Genomic DNA, 7,565 nt, shown 5'->3' with positions numbered 1-7,565 from the left:
ATCTGTAGGGGGTGTTTCATCTTACCCATTGGTTGTATAAAGACCTCGTAGTAGTACATCCATGTTTTAGGGCTTGTTGCCTTGTATGATAAGGCGCCCTATGAGGTAATGTTAGACTTGCGATAATCTTACGCTAAGTCGGTTGGTATTGCACTTCCATCTTCAATGGAGTGTCTTGGGGTTCGTAGATCACTTACGAAGTCGGGATTATCTTCTTGTTATGACGATGATGTGTTAAACTCATGATGATTCGGTGAGGAGGTTCTTGTAGAAAACACGAAGATAAAAATATATATATTCTTCTGAAGTTTTACATTGTGAAGATCAGGTATGATTGTACAAGTCTTCTAATAACGATAGCTTGATCGTTCTGCCAATGATGATGGCTACTTCTGTTCTCTCTACATGATAAAGCTTAGGTAAAGAGGTACAGGTCTTCTAATGACGATAACTAACTCTGTTCTGCTCTGTTCTACATCTCTGTTACAAGTTATGAAGGAAGCAGATAGTAGCTCGAACATATGAACATACTATCAGATGACATAGTTACATACGAATCATACAATCAAAATGAGACACGCTACAGATCACGTAGGCCGCTTGAGCTATAGGTCACGGTAGTTGTCTCAAGCAGGAGCTTGGACTAATATTTATAAACAATTGAATGACTACAGGTGACAGCATGTTATCTTAGCCTACCTTTATTGTATACGTCATCTTTAGCGTCTCTAGTCTGATCACATTCCTGCAAGCAATCTGGTTGACCTCTTTAGTTTTAGTCTTTTATATATATGGACTAACATTCCATATTTTATTATGTAAACACTTACATTAGCTCGGTCAGCTACCAAAACCAACTACTGAATATTTCTCAAACTTGACTTGCATTTGACTTATATTTCGATTCTGTTATTTATGATCATTTATATATATAGGATACATGACCGAGGTTATACACTTCACATTTAACTAGCTTTCGAAACCACTTTTCGTCCATTACACAGTTCCACACAACCACCTATAGCCAAATGAAAACGGCCAATTTGTTCACAGGGTTAAAAAAAACAAGGGGAAAATTTGCCTGGGCGGGTACAACGTTCTATTTTGCGCTCATACTTATTCTCTGAATCCTAAGCTACACGATTACGTTCGCGATGATAAAAAATCATCCCGAGCACGAGTCCTTCGCCAGCAAAGTAGAGTTGAATATCCTTCGGGTCGTATTTGTCGGAAGTATGTCCCTTTTGTAGTCGATTTCGACAGCCGCCTGAGCGTTCCGCATTAAAACGAGATTAACGACGAGATACGGTGTCGTCGGAAGAAGTCCATGATGGTGCTTATTTCCTTTCACATTGTAGCTTTGTTGTTACTCGACTGCCGTCGTCCGCAGCGACGAACGATTTTTTGAAGTTGCGATGTGAAACTCTCGTAGCTGCAGGATACTGTAACAGGTTCCATTAATCAGCCTGCAAGTGAAATTATACTTGTCACAAGGGCAAAGTAAATTCAGACGACATCCAAATACAGGGGAGGGGAGAGAGCCATTTAGACTAGACTTAACCCACTTGAATTCGCTGATATTTGGAATTCAAAAGAGTCAGCTGTACAAACTTTTTTATCCATGGCATTAACAATGAGTGAACCTATCCAGGGTCTATGATGACTGTAAAAATATCCCATAATTATAAAAAATAAACAGATATCAATACGAATCCCAAAGAAAATTCGATATTACTGGTAGTAAATTACTAGACAAAGAAGTGGAAAACGGAGCTATTTGTAAGATTGCCAGGCAACATAAGAGTCAAAGAGAAGATTAATCATGATTCTGTATTTCTCTATGCTAACTGAAATTAAGTTGTGATAAAATCTGATCCTATGTGCCCCTAACAAAAGTTTCATATTCAATTTTCTCGCGCGCATCCTCTGAGGTTAATTTTAAAAACTTTACTTAATATAAGGTAGGAGATGCAACGAAAAAACCCACTATGTAACTAATTTCTATATAAATTTTGGGTTTTTCAAGAAAAGTGATTTTCATTTTCCCAATGAATGTTTTACTTGAATTGTAATAGGCTAATGTTGCAAGTAAATATTCATATACATATCTTGATACTTCCTAAATGTTCTATAGAGGTTCAGAAAAAAATTAATTCATTTTTGTTGTTATAGAAATTCTATTTGCTTATTTTGTTATTAATTTTAAAATGATTGCAACTCGTTAACTAAAGTTGCATTGCGCATACGGATAGACACGTCTGCCTTGCCCATGAGAAGTTCGGGCTAAGCATTCCTTTCTCAGTCAATCCTGCCTTTGTTTGCAAGCGCGAGATGAGCCTGTGCAAGCAGATATTGAGGTTAAAGGAATCAATGCTGTATGGCAACGCGACAGACCTTCTAGAACTGATGACGTCGTCACCAGCTTAAGAGTTACGTACTTGCTGTAAGAGATACAAGACTTTGTTTTTAGTATTTTCAAATGATATTTTTTTATTTTAAATTCTCCACCAGCATGCCGAATAAGTCTGAAAAAAAAAAAACAGTACCAAAATTGAACAATATATTCGTTTCATGTTGGAAATCTGCATATTGTAATTATGTTAAATTAAATATTCCTTATTCAGACTAATGAAAAAGGTTTCCATACAAATTCTATATATATTATTAGCCCTGTATAAGATCATATAGGATTATTCCATAGATAAGATTTTCACTTCTAGACTTACTGACTTTAAAATCTCTTTTATTTTATTTTATTTTTTTTTATTTATTTATTTATTATTATTATTTTTTTTTTTTCATTGACTACGAATATAAATTATTACCGGGACCGACAATATGTCAGTAGGTTTTGATATGTGTTTTGAACTTTTAGCTTATTGTCATTACTAAAGCGTTAAGTTAGAGTTCAAATCTTTACGCATAATATTTCGGATATTTAATTAACATAGGTTACGTTTTGCTTATTGATTTTATCGTGATTCCCTTTTTTATTATAATTTGTAACCCATTCCGACTTCTTACGGAGTGTATGGTATTGACTCCACTTGTATCCATATTTATTTTATTTTTTTAATTTTTTTATATTTATTTTTTATTTATATATTTTTTTTTATATATATTTGATAAATTAATGGTTGGCTGAATATGTGGAAAAGTGTTCTAGCGGCATACCGTATAAGGCTACTTGCGGCATCAATTCTATAGATACAAGATATAAATGATAAAGGTATTTAAAAACCGCGAGAAACCGCTATAATCCAGTTCGGATCCAATATCACGAGTTGTAACTCGTAAGACATTGACACTTCCTATTTAATTATCCGTTATTCCTACCAAACCGATTGACTCTGGGTGATAAAATATATTATTGGTTTTTCTTAATGGAAAGGAATTCACACGCAAGTTAAGGAGATTATTATTGATTTACACCACCCGAGTCAGATTATCATGTGTTGAATTCCATGTTTACGATTTAGCACTCATAAATATTCCTAACGCACTCAATTGCGGTGTTTGTTTTTAGTGCTAATTAATTCTATATAACGTGTCAAGGAACTATTAACACTAAGAAGTTTGTTTATTCCCTCTGTCAGACTCGTAATTCTGTTAATAATTCTACGCATATTCCTTCAAGGATGATTTCGCAACAGGATAGGCCCTAAACTGACAGGTTGTCTTAGTGTATCCCTTGTTTTGTTTTCATGACACGTGTTACAATTAGTTATGTGCTTTTTATAACTGTAAGCATTGTAGGCCAGTAAAAAACAGTGATTTGGCTTTCTGTGACATAGTAGGGACCCATGGATGACGAAATGCAACCAGTTTAGGACGATTGGTATGAAAGAGATTATTACTACTACCTGGTCGTTAGCATCTGCGTGTTCTTCGGGTTTTCATCGTCACTGACCTACATATAATATTACATTGATTACATTATTCTGATACACATACTTTAAATATACTTTTGCTTTAGGGTTTCTGCTCGAAGTGTTTATTGTTTTTGCTTAGCCGCTGACCCTGTTCTGTTCGAAGTGATTTATTGGTTTGGTTGTTATTGCTGCTGACTCTGTTCCGTTCGAAGTGTTTATTGTTTGGGTAGGTCTGTTGACTCTTGCTTTGTTCAGTTTGTAAACGTTCTGCGCTCCAACCCAGATATTCAATGCTCGCGATCTCTTAGGTTAAGGAATTTTCTTGTTTAGATACGGTTTTAACAATAGGCACGGATGTTTCTATATCTTTTAGTCCAATTAATGGTTCTTTGCTGTATGGTGCGGGATTGCGGGATAATGCGTCAGCTATGATATTTGCTTTCCCAGGTAGATATCTTATCTTGGCTCCAAAGACCTGAATGATCATTTGTCACCGAGTTCCTTTTGGACTGTGATTAAAGCCTTTGAAAAACTCGGTAAAGGACTCATGTTCAGTAAGGACTTTATCAGGATAGCCATAGATTATGAACTTAAAATGTACTAGTGAGTTAAAGATACCTAGCCCTTCCTTGCCTATTACTGCATATTTACTTTCAAAGGGCTTTAGTTTACGTGAATAAAAAGCTATAGGGCAGAACTGTGTTTTATCATATTACTGAAGTAATAAACCCTCTTACCCTTGGTCTGAGGCGTCTGTTGAAAAAAAAAAAAAAAAAACAAAAAAAAAAAAAAAAAAAAATTCCTTATTTAAATCGGGGATTTTTTAAGTTAGGTGAGCTGCATTATTCCGCTTTTAAGATATCGAACGCCTGTTGATGCTTTTTAGACCATAATAAATCTACGCTCTTCTTCGTAAGATCTGTTAAAGGAGCTGTCATGATTGAAGAGTTACATACGTACGATTGTAATACCCACTACAGCGCCAAAGTGCTGTATCCCCCTTTTACGTTAATAGTTACCGGAAAGTTAACGAATAGCCGACACCTTACCATGGACTACTTTAAGACCTTGACTAGACACATAAAACCTAGATAAACATGTTCGGTTTTTAAAAACTCACATTTAGATATTTTACTCTGAGATTATTTGTCTTTGTCTCTGTAGCACTAGCTCTAGTTTGTGTGAATGTACTTCTAGGGTATTAGAAAAGATTACAAGATCATCCAATATAGGCATGTAGGTTATCCCCTAAAAGTCTCCAAACACTATACTATTGTAATTGGGGCGCAACGTAAGCCGGAGGCATACGTAAAAATTGATAATGTCCCCTGAGTGTGCTGAAGACGGTGTATGAGGTATAATCACTTAGGTAATGGTATCTGGTAAAAGCATTTAAGTAAGTCCAAGTTGGTGAAAAAAATTTATTCTAACCTAACAGAGTAAGATGCGTCGGTACATCGCACTAGAAACTATCGGGAGTCGTTTCCTTGTTTAAGCGACAGAATCTACGCAGATAGCCAAGTCCGATCTTTTATGGCATGACATTTGAGGGAAAAATTATGGGCTTATTTGATTTCCTAATGACTCCTATTACTACATTTTCAACTTCGTCATTTATCTCTATTTTGAAATTTCATTGGGGTTCTACACGAAGGTACGTATATAGCTTTATGTTTGTCCTTAGACCGTATTTAGTTTTTCAATGACATCCGTTTTTCTCCCAGAGATCACTCGCTAGTGGAGAAACTTCCTGGTATTCAGGTAAAAGATAAAAAAAATTTCTGCTGAATCAACCTTCTGCTTGGAATGACTTTACGGATATTCACTTTAGATAGGATTATCAGAGAGATTCATCTACGACTGGTTGGGCGGGATTAAAAATTAGCAAAACAATAAAAAATGCGATATTTATATGTATAGGTTTGTGGAGGATTACTAGATTAACTTGTTGCTGTAGTCAACCGTTGTTCTAGGGCTTTGTTCGCGGAAATCGTTATATTCAGAGTGTCGGGAAGGATTAAAATTTCATTTCCCAGCAAAGTCTTTTTACACGCACTAAGACATTCGAGGGTGCATGCTTCTCGAGATTTTGCGTGCAAAGTGCGACTGCGGTTGTGGGAGAATTCTGTTGGTCATTGAACAATGTTACGATTTATGAGACAAATGTATAGTTCCTTTATATAAGTTATTATTTGATTAACTGTCTCATTTTTGTTCAAAACGGATTTTAATATGTTTGAAGGTTTATAGGATTTCCTTTGATAAACACGCCTTATTTTGCAGGATGTAAGATAATATTTTGTATACCCCTAGATGGATCTTACAATTACACTACATACAGATCAATGTTTTTTATAACTATAGAGGTATCTGTAAAGCGCTCGCTTATCCGGACTTCTCATTAGGGAAGTTCAAACAACAGACGTGAGTCCGTAAATACAGGATATTACGTGTACTAAAGAAATAAAACTAGATATTCTAATTTTTAACGGCGCGTACAGTTGGGCTTATCCACCAGTATTTATTATAACTTAATGTATTAAAATTACTAGAACCTGCTCTGATTACTTGATACTGTTGTGTGATGCATAGGGAAATTCCTTTTTAATTTTAAAAAGGTATTTGGGATGTATGATCCAACATCGCTTTTCCCACTCTGCTAGAGTCGCTTATTGTGTGGAATTTGCTATGCTTTGAACACTTCGGCAGTTTTGACTGACCTTGACCGCTTGACTAGGTGACACAGTCACCGAGTTTGCTTGTTTGATTCTGAACGGGCTACTGTTTCTATTTCTTCTTGTAATAATTAGGATCTTCCTCTTTATTACCATCGGCAACGTATTGTGTGTTTTTAGCATTATGTTGCTGGTTACGTATAAAGCAATGAATGACGAAACTATTAGGACTGAGCGATTACTAATAAGACAAGTTATCACTACTGCATTCAATATTAACTGTTTGTACTTCATTCTTTGCTAAAATTTGAAATAGTGAGGGATCCTGGTCAGCGCATTTAGCCTGATGAAAGTTTTTTTTTTTACAGACATGTTATTCCTTGCAATCCAGCCATATTTTAAAAGTTAAGTTGAGTCATTGAGGTTCAATATTTTATATAACTCAAAAAACTCAAGGCTAAAACTGCTATCGGGACTTTGCAAAGGAGCATTTATTGTCATGACCCGAAATAGTGTTACCTCTAATTTATATAGATTTGTACGGGTTGTTCACTTGTTTTTTGTGTGTTTTTCTAATCACTACGGTGCTTAAACCGACCCTATCCATGCATCTGTATAAATACAGACGTCCACTGCGTAAACGCATATTCACTGTTTAATATGATTTGTTACGTAAGGGATTAATAATCACCCAAAATGATAAAATCAACATAGTATATGATTATGATATTTCAGTAGAACTTCTGGAAACAGACACTCAAAGATAAAAACTCGCAGTAGCGAAATCTCAATGATGTAGATAATTTCTGTAAAAAGTAAGATTAAGAATGTCTCGTAACTTCAGCCACAGGAATAACGAAATTCGACCTGCAAAGGAAACACTCAAAGTTACTCCAAATGAATAAAAAAATTGTACTTAGCTTGCTTTTGTGGGAAGTCACGGTGTGTTCCGATAACGACACACGGCTTGGTCCTCCTTCTCTATTTAGCGGATGACCTGGTTTGGCTTCAGTTTCCC

The sequence above is a fragment of the Macrobrachium nipponense genome, chromosome 10 (assembly GCF_015104395.2).
Source record: "Macrobrachium nipponense isolate FS-2020 chromosome 10, ASM1510439v2, whole genome shotgun sequence".
Taxonomy (NCBI): domain Eukaryota; kingdom Metazoa; phylum Arthropoda; class Malacostraca; order Decapoda; family Palaemonidae; genus Macrobrachium; species Macrobrachium nipponense.
The sequence above is the reverse complement of the archived record's forward strand: the minus strand, read 5'-3'. Positions refer to the sequence as shown.